Source organism: Eumetopias jubatus, unplaced genomic scaffold (genome assembly GCF_037043125.1).
Source record: "Eumetopias jubatus isolate StellerSeaLion01/CBP00866 unplaced genomic scaffold, mEumJub1_p1.0 scaffold_14, whole genome shotgun sequence".
Classification (NCBI taxonomy): domain Eukaryota; kingdom Metazoa; phylum Chordata; class Mammalia; order Carnivora; family Otariidae; genus Eumetopias; species Eumetopias jubatus.
Genome location: NW_028274820.1, coordinates 81,956,189 through 81,971,171, shown reverse-complemented (window position 1 = coordinate 81,971,171; position 14,983 = coordinate 81,956,189). Strand labels below are relative to the sequence as shown.

Genomic DNA, 14,983 nt, shown 5'->3' with positions numbered 1-14,983 from the left:
TGTAGCAACTTCTCCCCTATAATCACACCTGGTCCTGAACTGGAAAATATTTGGCAGGGAGCTTGGTTCCTCTAAGAAACATTTAAGATACTCCTATTCAGGAAATTTTCTTCTCCAAACTTTGCCCCTCATTTTAAAAATAGTTGGGCTTTTCTAGTCTTCAAGGATTCTCCAAGGTAACAGTTTAAAGCCTCTTCCTGATCATTTGAATTCATCCCGAATTTTAAAGTACTCTTTTTTTTTTATAGGTGTATAAACTATTTTATTAACAGACAAGGCCTACAAATTTATTTCTTCTTGGACACACCCACGGTGCGGCCACGGCGCCCTGTGGTCTTGATGTGCTGGCCTCGGACACGAAGTCCCCAGAAGTGGCACAGCCCTCTGTGGGCCCTAATTTTCTTCAGTCTCTCCAGGTCTTCACGAAGTTTGTTGTCCAGACCATTGGCCAGGACCTGGCTGTACTTTCCATCCTTCACGTCCTTTTGTCTGTTCAAAAACCAGTCTGGGATCTTATACTGGCGAGAATTCTGCATAATGGTGATCACACATTCCACCTCATCCTCAGTGAGCTCTCCGGCCCTTTTGGTGAGATCGATGTCTGCTTTCCTCAACACTACATGAGCATATCTTCGCCCCACACCCTTAAGTGCAGTGATGGCAAAGGCTATTTTCTGCCGCCCATCGATATTGGTGTTGAGTACTCGCAAAATGTGCTGGAACTTCTCAGGGATCACTAGAGACATGGTGGCGGCCCCAGTGGCGGTGTGTAGGCCTCCTGTGGAAGAGCAGTACTCTTTAATTACGTTCTGTTGGTTCGACTTTCTATGTTCTCTTTCTAGAAAGCGTGTTCCCAGCATATCTGATTATGGTTAAACTTTTTCATAGAGGGAGAAAAAAACATGTTAAAGTTTCTACAATTTCACAATCATGTTTTATGAGTATTCCCTTCCTCCTTTTTTCCCTCACAATTTAGATATTTTGGTTTATTTCTACATCTGCTCTTATATCAGCCCTTAAAATGCAAGTTATTTTTCTGTATATTCTTGATAAAATATGCAACTATTATTCAAAAGATATAAAAAAGTATTTGAATGGCCTCTTTCTGAAAGTAGAAAAATATATGCTATATTTTCTTTGGCCTGGTCTTTTAGTGGATGGGCAATTGAAGAGTATTTACTGAATACCTGTTTTGCTTTGCTACTTATATTGCCAGTTTTTTAATTTGAAATTACCCAATAGGGCTTATGTAATAGACTGGAATCACATTACTTTAGAGTTCAAAATGATCTCAAACTTCCGATATTACCCAGCTCTTTATGTATCCAGAATAGATTCTCTGAAAAGTTTACTGACACAGCAAGTCATGTAATTTGACCCTGGTTAAGTATCGATTTAGCATTGGAATTCTAAGAATTAGGAGATCTCCTTCCAGTAATTATAAAAAATAATTCTTTTCTACTTAACTGATACACTTAAAACAATCTATGAAATAATATTTCATTTGTGTTAATTTGGATAACACAAAGTAGGTGTTCAATACTTACTCAATGAAAGAATAAATAAATCTTTAAACTGAAAGAATATGCAGAAAACACAGTTTAGCAAAATCAGATGGAAAACGAGGGCTGTGAGTTAAGAAGCAGCAGCAAAAGAAAAGGGAAGAAAGTAAGGTTTTTCATAAGAGGGTTCAAACTGTAAAATTATCAGTCCAGCATTAATCAAGTGATATCAGATACATAGTTATGACCATGTACATAGTATATGTTCTAGACAAATTATAACATCTGGGTGCTACAATTGAATCTTCAAAATTCTCCACCCTAGTTATTGAGTCCAAGTATCTAAAAAGTCACTTTAATATTCTTTCCATTTCATTCCTTCCCTCATTCAGTCCCTGCATCCGGTGAAACACCTCGCTGCCCAACATTGTGCTAAATCCTAGACACTTAATAGTATACAAATTAGATACAGTTAAGACCCTTTTGGAGTTTACACTATGGCAGCACCTTCAGGCATTAAACATTATTTCTTCAATCAAATATTTACTGAAAGCGTGAGTAATGCTTAGAAAGAAAAGCTCGGAAAGAAAAGTGCTCTGAGAGTGTATCATAGGGGAAACTGACCTAGTGGTAATGTCCAGGAACATTTCCTTCAGGAAGCGCTAGAAAAGGACTGGAGGGGGATGAGCCCAGGCAGAAGGCAGTTTTGCTTTATTAGTTCCGCTTAAGGGCCGCTTGGCTTTCCCGCGTTTCGGAGTTTCGGTTCCCCCGTCAACTGCACTCCGGAAGTAGATGATCGTCTTCTGACGAATCAGCGGAAGCTCAATAGTAGTCTAACGCTGCGTCAGAGTGCTCACGTCATTCGCCTCACTTCCTCTCCTCACGTAGGCATTTTATCATCTCACATCATCCTCGAAGAAGGGTGAGTATAGCACAATGAGATATTTTGCAAGTATGCGTGAGAGCACATTCTCCTAACTTTTATTATAGTAAATTGTTATAACTGTTGTTTTATTATTGTTGTTAATGTCTTACTGTGCCTAACTTATAAATTAAACTTTATTATAGGTGTGTATGCCTCGGGAAAAACAGTATATATAGGGTTCAGTATGTAGTGTATATGTATATATACATATAATATATATATGAGCATTTGAGCCACAAGACTTTTAATCCTCTACAAATGTATAGAATGCAATGGAAAACTGATTTAGCACCAAAATTCTAGGAACCAAAGATCTCATAATTGTGATAGTAAATAATAATTGTCTTCTACTTATACCAATACAATCTCTTCAGTCAATGAATTATTATCCTATTTCAGATTGCAATATCTGGGGTACAAGTGTGGAAACACACTTGTATTGTGTGTTTTATATATATATATGTAGATAGAAGAAAATATATATATATTATATATATATGCTGTGTATATATATAATATATATATATATATATATATGCTGTGATTTCAAGCATCCACTGGGAGTCTTGGAACGTATCTCCTGTGGATAAGGGGAGACCGCTGTACTTTATTAAGGTTCTTTGTGGAGATAAAACAGAGCAAGTTCAAGAGCTAAGAATGGCCAAGGGAAGGTTGGCATGCAAAAAGCCAAGGCAAGCGTGAAGTAGCATGAGGACAGAATTTGTATGAAACAAATTGCTGTTCGTCTACAATGGGTTTCCTTTTTTTTTTTTTAATGATTTTATTTATTCATTTGAGAGAAAGAGACACAGCGAGAGAGGGAACACAAGCAGGGGGAGTGGGAGAGGGAGAAGCAGACTTCCTGCTGAGCAGGGAGCCCGATACGGGGCTCAATCCCAGGACCCTGGGATCATGACCTGAGCCGAAGGCAGACACTTAACACCTGAGCCACCCAGGCGCCCCAGCAATGGGTTTCTGTTATATGTAGGTAGAGTAAATCCACTTCATCAATGTTAGACTGTCCTTGTATGGTTCATAGGAGACCACCTATCATGGTTATTAGAAAACTGACTTCCTATATATTTGAATGTAACAGCCTCACAATTCTCAGTCTTGATTTTTCATTTCATTTGCTGAGTTGTGTTTCCACACTTGTACCCCAGATATTGCAATCTGAAATAGGATAATAATTCATTGACTGAAGAGATTGTATTGGTATAAGTAGAAGACAATTATTATTTACTATCACAGTTATGAGATCTTTGGTTCCTAGAATTTGGGTGCTAAATCAGTTTTCCATTGCATTCTATACATTTGTAGAGGATTAAAAGTCTTGTGGCTCAAATGCTCAGAACTTAAAGACTGATTTAAAAAATAGTATACTTTAATCAATCTCAAAGTGAGCATCTGCTTGAACTAATAATATTTTAATCAATCACATAGCTATTAAATGACATTTCCATTTCCGACTAGTCCAGTTGTTGTCAATTCTACAAACTGAATTAAACATATTTTTCTTGAATTTTTAAGAGATATAAATAACTCATATGTAAGACATTCTGTGAAATCCATAGAAACCTTCTGCACTGAATGCCTTGCTGTATGACAGACATGTGATTTTATATACACTGAATTTAAGCATAACAATACACTTATAAAATTTTTCTATTTAATCATAATTTATTTTCCTGAATTTTAAGAAAAATGGTCTCGTAATATTTCTTTTATTTGTATTTGTTTTGATAATGTATTTAGAAATCTAGGCTAACTAGGATTTCTTTTCTGTAATCAAACAAACTATTTTGAACTTGATACAATTTGAAAGTTTGTCTCAGATGAAATTTGGAAGTTTAAGGGAATAGTGTCTCAGAGAGAGAGAGAGAGAGAGGGAGAAGGAGATGGAGAGAGAAAACATTTGAAATGTCTAGAAGGGCTTGTGATTTCAAAGTAGTTTATAAAAATGACATAATCATATTTTTCTTCTATCCACTTCCTCCACTAATGACTTTTATTCCTGAATATTTTATTGTTCTAATTCTGTTTACCAATTAAGTGGGCTCTGATTACTAGTGCTTCCAAGGCATGGTACAGTGACCTAGGTCATGAAGCATTTTGGTAATGGAGAAATTATGTTGGGATATGCTTTACTCATTCTAAAAACACATTCCATGTTTCTGTTTAAAAGCAAGTTTTAAACATGTAGATATTTAAAATATCTTACAGCTTGTTTCTGTCACATTGGCATTTCAAGTTTAAAGCCTAAAAATTTTAAGAACAGTTGGTAAAGATGAATATGTTCTTTTGTGAAATAGTGTGAGGACAGGAGGGACACCACGAATCACATTTGAGTCCCTGAGAGTCATGAAGGTCACGTGTTCTTTTATTTTGAAAATATGCTTTTGTACCATATAGTTAGGCTAATGTGGGCAAGTTCTTTAAGTTTTAATCTTGCCTTTATTACTCCTGGAATGAAGACTTTTTTGTTTGTTTTTTGTCTCTATATTTGATTAGCCTTAGTGACTTGGTGTTAGGGCAGCTTTCTATCCTGATTTACTCTGATTTGAATTCCAAATTGATTGAACAAACCCCACATTAATAGGTTGGCATTATTCTATGGACATAATACAGTGATTGTTGGAGAAGTGTGGCTTCAAAGTCCACCCAGGGTGTCAGATAGTAAATGGGCCTTTTGTTGCCTTTGGGGGTTGGATTATTTTTCTTTGTCTTGCTGATTTTGAGATTGTTGGACAGAAATCTAACTTTTTCTTTTCTTCATTTTGGCAAGAGATTAAAAAATCTCAATAATGTTTCTTTAGAAGGCTTCCTTGACCTTCATAGAACTTTGTTTCTGAATTAACTTTTATCTCCTAAAAAACTTGGGGCAGGACAAGCCAGGCATTTACATGATATTTGCAACAATTAGAAAGTTCACTGGTTTGGACTGATCTTTGGTCACCAAGTTTAAAAAGATTGGATGCTGTAATGCCAACTGATTGTATGATTGTTTAAACCTCACTCATAAAGGATTTTAGCTGAAGAGTCTTTGTCTAGGGTAGGCTTGTGAGCCCCAGCTGCATCTGTCTCTGGAATGAATGCCTTTGTGTAAATGGTCAGCTCTGCTCTGATATTTGATCAGCCCCTATTTGTATCTCAAACTATTCCTACATCAGCAAAGCGTGCATATAATGCTGGTCTTTGTAATCTGGTTGAGAAAATGCATGGGTGATCAGAGGTTCCCCCTATATGGTCACCTTTGGATGATTAAGTGTAGTGGAAAGAAGTGTTACTGAATAATTATAAGTGTTAAGTGAATGACTCATCCATGCCAAGCTGAATGAGGACTGGGACTTTGTTTTTGGTTCTGCAATTCCTTGTCACCAAGGTGAGCTATCTGACTTGGCTGCTTTGATTGATCAAATTAACTTTACAAGTTTGCAAGATTTTCATTTCTTACAGACGCAAACACTATGTCATCAGGCTTTGGCCACTGAAAAAGGAGAGAAAATATTTTTTATTGTTAGAGCTTTGAAAGAGTAAAGAAACCCATGCAAAGCCAGCTATACCCACACCCACACCCATGCCCCACCCCCACTGTTGTATAAAATGATATGGGAGTAAAAAGTCAGACTGGTGATACTGTTTCCTGATCTAGCAGCAGGAAATGCACTCATTGTCTTTCTGTTTTAAATCATAACCTCAGAAAGTCACAATCAATTCTTATGTCCTAAGAAGCTAGGAGCAGTGTTTCTCAACAGAAATACAGTTGGCACTTGAGACAAGACAGTTTTTTGTTGTTCTTTTTCAGGTGTGATTTTCCCAATGTTGCAGCAAGTTGACTATACCTGACCCCTCAGGACCTAGATACCACAATCTCTTAATAGTTTTGACAAGAGAAAGCTCCTCTCTTTTCATCCCCACCTCCCATATTTATACATGTCTCTGGGAAACTGTGGAGTGGTGCCCGACTGAGAACCATGGTTAGGTAGTATGAATAGTGAACTATTATGAAAAATACAGAGGCATAGCCACTATCCATAGTTTACCATGTTTTATAAAAATTAGAATATGAAAAGTAACATTCAGCCCTAAAACAATAGAATATATGTAGACAATCCCTGCCTTTTAAGGTATTCCAAAAAGGTTTACATTTTTATAAATCAGTTATTTATAACTTTATATACACTTTTCCATAGAAACCATTAGGCTGCATTTCCAAGGTTTATTTAATGAATTGTAGAGTTTTTTAATAGAAAGGCCAACTTGTTGAGGTGTGGAGTTGCCATGAGGTAAGAGACCCTATAGAGTTGAATTTGCCTAAGTTCAAATTCTTTTTTTTTTTGGCCTTGAACTCTTTCAGTATTACTTAGGACAATTTGATTAGGATGACAAGCTCACTGGCTTAGATGTGATAAGGATATCAATTAATTTGTTTATTTGGGGCCATATAAACATATTCTCATATCCTCTATCTATGGTGCTGTCTTAAGATCAAAGAACCTGAGGATTTGCATTAGTAACCACATAGTCACTTGGTGATTGAAGGGAAATGACAGGTCCAGAAGGCTAGCTCCTCTAGGCCCTGAAGATGCCTGGGCAAATGTTCTTTCATGACTGAAATGACCATGTCCCTCCCAATTTTGATTCCCTCTTCTTTGGACAGTGGTAGATAAGCTGAAAGAATTTACTTCTGTATACCTCTGTGTTAACTTCGCTGATTAAATTGAATCCTGTTTCTAGCCAAATTTACTGCTCCCACATGTCTAGGAAATGATCTATTGCTTCCTATTTGGGGCTGACATTAATTTTACCTTCAGACGGAAATAGTCTTCCTCAGATCTCAGAGTTCTTCCTGATGACTCAGGAAGAAATGAGTCATCTCATATACTGTAGATACTCATTATATAGATAAAATAACATTGATGGCAGCAAATATTTATAGAGCATTTACTTTACATCAGAAATGGAAATAAGCATAAAAAGTTAAGAGAATAGGTCTTTGTTAATACACATTTAAAGAATTCTCGAAATACCTCAGTGAACAAGAATTACATAATAAATTTAAACAGGTTGCTGTAATATTTTTTGTGCATTTATGATCTCATATTATTCTAAGTAATAAAAACATTGTACTCCCATAAACACTTGGTAATACTTGTGTCTCAGCCTCATTTTTCTTCCACTGAATCATTCTTTCCTCCATTAGGCATTGAGCAAGCAGTCTCCAAGCATGAAACATCATTCACCTCATTTCAGACAGACCCTGTGACAGATTACAGCCTCCTCAGACATTAAAAATACATTGATCAAGAGAAGTTGTAAGACATGGAAGAAAAATTAATCCATACCCCTCTTAGAAAGAAAAGAAGAAACCACTTTTCTGAATGACCTTTGGCTGAACAGACCATCAAGTCTTGAAAGTACCTGCCAGTTTCGCGTGCCTTCTGAGGTAAGTGTACTAAAGAACGTATTCTAGACTTCTCATCCACATTTATTCTTTATTGTGAGACAGTCACAAATCGTGTGGATTGCTTCTCCCAGCTCCAAAGGTAGGCTCATTGATTCTTACCCCATCTTTCTCTCCAGAATAATTTGTTTGGTTACTTAATTTTGCCTCAGTCAGCCAGCTCATAGCATTTCCCTTGCCGCTGTGACATGTTCAGCAGTGGGTCTAAATTTGTCCAATCCATGTGTCCTAATTCAGTGCATTAGTATTCTGTGTCTATTGTAGCAGATTACCATAAGTTTAACAACTTAAACAATATGAATTTATTCTGTTACAGGTTTGTAGGCCTGAAATTTGATTCCTCTCTCACTGGGTTAAGACCAAGGTGGTGGATATTTTATTATTTTCACCTGAAGAATCCTAACATACACACACACACACACACACACACACACACACACATATATTCCAAAGGGTTCATTTTGGTATGTTATACATGATTTCTGAAACCTGTATGGAATAAATTAGTTCAGCTATCTAGCAACAAACTAAGGATTGTCACAAAGGTAAACCTAAATAGTACAGTACTGATATAACAGAAGTATATCACCACTGAATTGACCTAGCATAAACTTTCCCAGGAAGGACACCCCAGAATTGTTGTAAGGCATCCTGGATCTTACCTAATCAGATCTTACCTTTGGGCGATACACCTGCTGGGTAAATAAATGGAAGTCAGGTCACTTGAGCTTAGAATATTGCCCAAGCTTGCTATCCATCCTACTCTTAAAAGTTTTGCTAACATCAGGACCCAGAAAAATTCTAAACCAATGAGGCTATTCTGTCTTATTGCAGAACAGGTCATGTTTGTCATGTTATGCAACCTCAGAGATGGAAGGAGATTCTTTTCACTTCTAGCATGAGAAAACACAAAGAACCTCAGGGAGAAGACATCACTAACAGTCAAAGGAGAAAGGAATGGATACCAAATAAAAGATACTGATATAGATGTTTTCTAAGAATGGCAATTATATGTCATTTCATACAGCCATTTTTAATAAATTCAGTTTAATTAAAGCAATCAAATAAGTTGAGGATATGGATATAATATATGAAGAATATAGTGCCAGAGACTGAACCGTATGAGTATACTTCCTTCTGATATTTCAGGTAATTAAGAAACTAGGTTCTGTTATAATTTGCAAAGTGGGTGTCATAAAATTAGGTCAACATTGTTTGGAAAAAGAAAAATAAACAATTATACTTTCAAGCTAAATTCTTCCTCCTCTTGTTTTATTTTCCCTAGGGAAAAACTCTTAAACTGTAAAAAGTAATAATTAACGAGGCAGTGTAAGGCAATAATGAGAGGAAAACATAGGAGTAAAAGGGATTATTATTAACATCAGAGTTTACTGGTCTTCAACTGTTTTTATTTTTATTTTTACTTTTTTTGGTCTTCAACTGTTTTTAATCATGCTAGAGAATCGAACTATAATCATATTTTGAAAAGAGAAGTAGTGCAGGTATTTTTTAAATCTTTATAATAAAAGTGTATAATTACTTCCAATGTATTTCAGAAGACATATTCGTAAAATATTGCAAAACAAAACAAAAAGACCTCCTTAGTGTCCGTAGTTTTTGTTTCCCCATGCAGATTGTTTCTTCTCTAACATCCCCCCTTCCCCAGTGATTTTTCATGGACCATGATTTTAAGCTTAACTTGAAACTTTTTTTCCTATTTACAATATAGTACAATATTGTTTTTTTTTTCTTTTCAAGCCAACTGAGGAAGATGAAAAAAAGTTATCCAAAGTTCTACTGACAGGATTCTTTACCATATAATTCAAACAAAGTTTTCAAGGATTCAGGTCACATAATGCTTAGAGATAAACTGGGCATTAACACTTAATATTTTAACATTCATGTTTTTCCCTCTTAGAAATAAGTTAAGGATATGGTGGTTTAAAAATGAATATTGTGAAAGTAATGATTGCAAAGGCAGACATTTAAGCCTTAAATTCTCTGTCTGGGAAGATATAATTTTTATATTCTGGTAGAAGACTATGTCTGCTTTCAATTACATGTCTGAGGAAAAAAAAACCCATTTAAAACCCATTTGTCAGTTAAATTTGTCCCATGGGCGGTCTGTTTGTCATCCCTGTTCCAAAGGCCATCAGCCTATAACCTCATTGCCAGTAAGTAAGTTCATTTCACTCAAAGTTGTATACTCCACGGGTTGCTGCAGTTTCTGCATTATTTTCCCACTCGTGCTGCCATTCACTGCTGGTTATTTGAGCATGAATTTAGTTATAGATGGGAGGTGTGAGGGAGAAGGTGGCATTGGGAGGGGTTTTCTCAAGTAATGAAGGACTTACCCTGTTGTCCTTATTCCTTAGACCTTAGACCATCACGCTAAACTACCTTCAGAGATGCAGGCTGAACAGGGTGCCTGCACATGGTTCTTTGAAGGAGGAAAACAGAATTCTCTCTCCACCCCCCAGATCTCCTCAAATGCTTATTCCCCAAGATATTCAGTAAAAGACACGTGGTTGTAAAGTCCAGGTTTTTCTTTTGTGACACTTGTTTCCTTCTTTTTTTGTTGTGCTTCTCTGTGCAAAGCTCTTCTGGGAAACTTCTGCTTTCTGAATAAGATCTCTGCTGGATCTTTATTCAGGGGTTTGCACCAAAGGCTCCCATTGTACTCTGGTTAGATTTTTGCAAGTTGCAATTTTTGGCTTCTGGGCAATTTTCCTCCAGCAGCCAGGCATTCTCCAATGACACTGCGATACCTAGAAGGCTAAAAAAAAGTCAGGTATTTTTCAGAAGAACTTTATCTCATGCTGTAATGCTCCATAACATCTACCTTAGTACTGGGCACAGAATGAATGCTTCTTGATTGATTTATAACAGGAGTGATGTTACGTGAGCCAGAAACATAGGACCATGTCACTAGGATGCTTTGAAAATTTCTCAAGATATCTACCAGTAAATATCTTCTGTTGGCATTAGGATACTTAAAACTTACATCATTAGTGACTCTTTTGGACTTTCTCCTGAAGATAAAATGTAATTATTACTAATAGTGAGTGTTACTCTATTAGCTACCATTATTGTAAACTATAAAATAATTGTAAAATAATCTGTAAAATTAAAAATGGATACGAAAGTAACCTATTTTGTATTTTGGACCATGGCTGCTTAAAGCATTAGGAGGACCATGGGACTATAAGAAGTGGCAAAGCTCACAAGGACACAGTAAGAGGCTATCTGAGGAAAATTTTGTCAAGGAACATTTGTCTTCTTCTATATAAACTATTTTTTTTAAAGATTTTATTTATTTGAGAGAGAAAGAAATAGAGAGCACAGAGGGAGAGTGAGAGGGAGAAGCAGACTTGCTTCTGAGTAGAGAGTCGAATGCGGGGCTTGATCCCAGGACCCTGAGATCATGACCTGAGCTGAAGGCAGACGCTTAACCGACTGAGCCACCCCAGTGTCCCAACATTTGCCTTCTTCTAAAATTTGGCCAAGATTTTTGGTTTCAGCCTAGTTTCCAATGGATCTTGACTCTCCAGAAAATTCACCAGTGTTCAGATTTTATCTCCAGTAATTTCCAGAACAGTCTGCAACCTGTGAAATAATTGAGGATGAAAGAGTAATAAAATATTTAGCACTCTCTAGTTTGCAGAGTATAATTGAAACCATGGAGGTATATAGCCTCTCCCACTGATGTCACCTTCAGTAAACTCCAGATATAAGGGAGGAGAAGGGTGATGTGTCCTTCTGACTGTAAATGGTTTTCTTGAGGGTTTTTAACCTAATAGAGTATCTACAAATCATTTTGAGAAATTTGAGTAGGAGATTTATTGCAACCACAAAACACTTGCTACATTCCAATGGGTGTCAAGTGCCTTTTGTGGTTTAATAGTAATTATAAACATTATCAGCAAATCTGTCACATCTCATTATTAATTATGGATTGTTATTTGTTTCTTCAGTTCTAAAACTACTCATTAGAGATTCCTTAATTACCCTAGAGACTTAGTGACCATTTTCTGCTGTCTTGCTTCAGTCTTCTCCCTGTAAGAACACTCTACTCTTCACCTTGGATTAATTCAAACTTGAGATATATTAAATGGATACTTGACTAAAATTCCCAGGTTTTATAATACTGTGCAAATATGACCTCAGTTAAAGAGTTAAATAACTTTATGAATGTATATTTTTTTTTTTGAAAGCAAACATCTGAGCATTCCAGTGTTGTACAACTGAGCGTGGCTGGAGCTGAATGTATGTGTAAGAAACAGAACCCATTTCAATTAACAATGGAGTTCTGCTCTATACCTGGAGGTTTATTCATACAGATGGAGGTCACAAGTGAAATCACTGCTGCAACATCTTACCAGAGCTTGCCAGTGTCATTAAATTAACTTTACAAATGCATACTAACCTGGAATAGGAAAGGTATCAAACAAGTGTCTTAAGACTATGTCAGGAGAGCATGTTATTGCACAGAACATGTCCAACTTGATGACATGACTACTGGCAAAGACTCTACCAATGATGAAGTAAACTTTAGGGTCCCAGGACCACAGAGTATATACACAAATAAATCATTTATTCTAGAATGCAATTTATGTTTCTTTAGTGACAAATATGAACTTATCAATTATTAATTTGTATATATAAATCTATTAAGTAAAATGAATTGCAACTATTAAATAATACCTGCTAATCAATCGCTTTTCTTAGAGGAAGTAAAAAAAAATTATAAATGCATCCATACTGCACCTATAAGTTTCTAGAAACATTTTATTTAATCACAGCCATAGAATGATGTAGATGCAGATGATGAATTATGAAATTGCCAGTTTTGTAGATTAAAAATAGCCAAATATTGGCAGTTAATATAGCTTAGCCTAATTGCTGAGAGAGCCAAAACTTTTAAAGATTAAATATTTTGTACAGGCTCCTGTAGTTTGTAGTAGGTGAGCCAGCTTTCATCCGAAGTCTGTCTGTATACAAATCTCTTGGCCGGTCTGTTTTCAGTATTCAGTGCTGCTCAAGCTTGGTGACATCTCCAGCTCTGTGGCTCGTACACTGCAGGAAGGCACCCTGAACACAGAAGTGCTTCCATTTTTTGTTGGGATACAGGGGCACATTACAATCCGTTTCATGCTTGAACCATTCCAGTCTGCATCAATCTATTTTCCTCCTTTTGAAGAAGGTCTTGTCCTTGGTTATATCCTAAGTGAGCAATGAAGCAGTCAAGTGGAGCTTGACTTATCCCAGTTTCTTTAGAAACCAACTGACAGGTATATTCAGGGGTTTATATAGGAACGAACGCACCAAATACATTAAAAGACAAAGTTCATTCATATATCTTTTATAAGCCAATAAAATTGATTTTTAATTAGTGTTCTAATGAGCTCATTGAGACACTGTGCTACTGTGTCATACATACCTATTTTCCCCCCATACATGCTATTTGAAGCAGGAAACAAAAATAGCCTTGGGTCTTATCATAATTCATCTCTTTAAATAACTTTGTGCTTGAATTCATTTGCCATAGCTGGCTCCCTTGTTTGCTTCTTTGCCCCAGTAATTCAAAATATATTGCATTAAAAGGGGGAAAAAAAAAAAAGAGAAAGGGAGGCAAACCAAGAAACAGACTCTTAACTATAGAGAACAAACTGATGGTTATGAGGGGAGGTTGGTGGGGGGATGGGGGAAACAGGTGATGGGGATTAAGGAGTGCACTCGCTGTGATGAGCGCCCGGTGTTGTGTGGAAGTGTCGAATCACTGTATTGCACATCTGAAACTAAGAGTACACTGTATGTTAACTGGAATTTAAATAAAAACTTAAAATATATATATATTGCATTAAATTAACATGAGATTGAAATGAAAAAGAGTAAAACTATTTTGTTTACCTTCTAGGGGATTCAGATATATGCATTTTTTTTTCTTTCTCTTCCTTTCCTCTTCTTTCCAGCAGTCTCCTGTATATGTGGCTATTTCAGAGATGTTTTATTTTGAACTAATAAACACAGACCTAAATTGGTATGGGTTAGTGTTTTCCTGAGGGAGAGATGTTAGATCATGTCAGTCATGATTTCATTTTCTGAAAACAATTTTACAGATCCATTCTGTTCTGCACTGGCTACTATCATCTCTTTCTTTCCTTTATCTCACCAAGATTTTTATCTCTTGGTATTTGTTTGAAGCAAAAAATAGATGTTTCCATAAAAGATGTCCATTTAAAATATAATATTGGGTAAAAATGGGCTTATGGATATCCTACAAATGTAGAACATTTAGTTGCTTTTTTTGCATCTAGTCCTCCAGAACTAGTATTGTAAGAAATTATTTTTTAAAAAAGGATATTAAGCCTAGAGCATAAATAGGGTATGCATTTTATTTTATGATTGTGTAGAGTATCAGATGAGTTGTCAGATGGCATGGTGATTTAATTAATATATTCCCCAAATAAGCTATAATGGTAGCTAATAATGTGGAATGATATGGATGTGACTTAAATGGAAGTAACACCTAAAGCAAGATATGGCAAACTGTTATCTGTGGGCCAAAACCAGCCCGTTGTTAATTTTTGTGAATAGGCACATTCATTTATTGTGTTGTCTGTGGGAACTTTTCTGCTACCATGACAAAATTGAGAAATTGTGACAGAGATTAGAGAGCCCACAAAACTGAAAATATTTACTACCTTGCTCATTTATCTTTCTGACCCAGATCTATAGCAAAAGTATATAGAAAGAAGTCCTATGAAATGAATAAAAGGCTGAGAATAAAATACAGTCCTATTTTATATTTAAATTAAATGGAAGAAATCTTAGGGTCTTAGGCTAAATCAGCATTCCTTTAAAGGGCTTGCAATTCAAAGGCAGCCTAGCAAGTAGAGGTGAGTGGGTATATGGAATGTAGTCAATAGGGTAGTTGTTTCATAATTAACTTTATTTGGCACACAATTTTCAGTATATAGCTGCGCTGAGGGTTGTGTGTTAATAAAAAATACGAAAAGGCAACCTTCTAACATAAAGCTACCTGCCAACATGACTGTCTGCCAGGTTGATACCAGAGAGTTAAGGTGTTTC

At 36.1% G+C, this 14,983-nt stretch overlaps 1 pseudogene; it reads right to left on the bottom strand.

Annotated features, from left to right (window-relative positions):
- Positions 1-240: 240 nt before the first annotated feature.
- On the bottom strand, positions 241-747 carry LOC114210653 (small ribosomal subunit protein uS13 pseudogene; annotated as a pseudogene).
- Between the last annotated feature and the right edge of the window lie 14,236 nt (positions 748-14,983).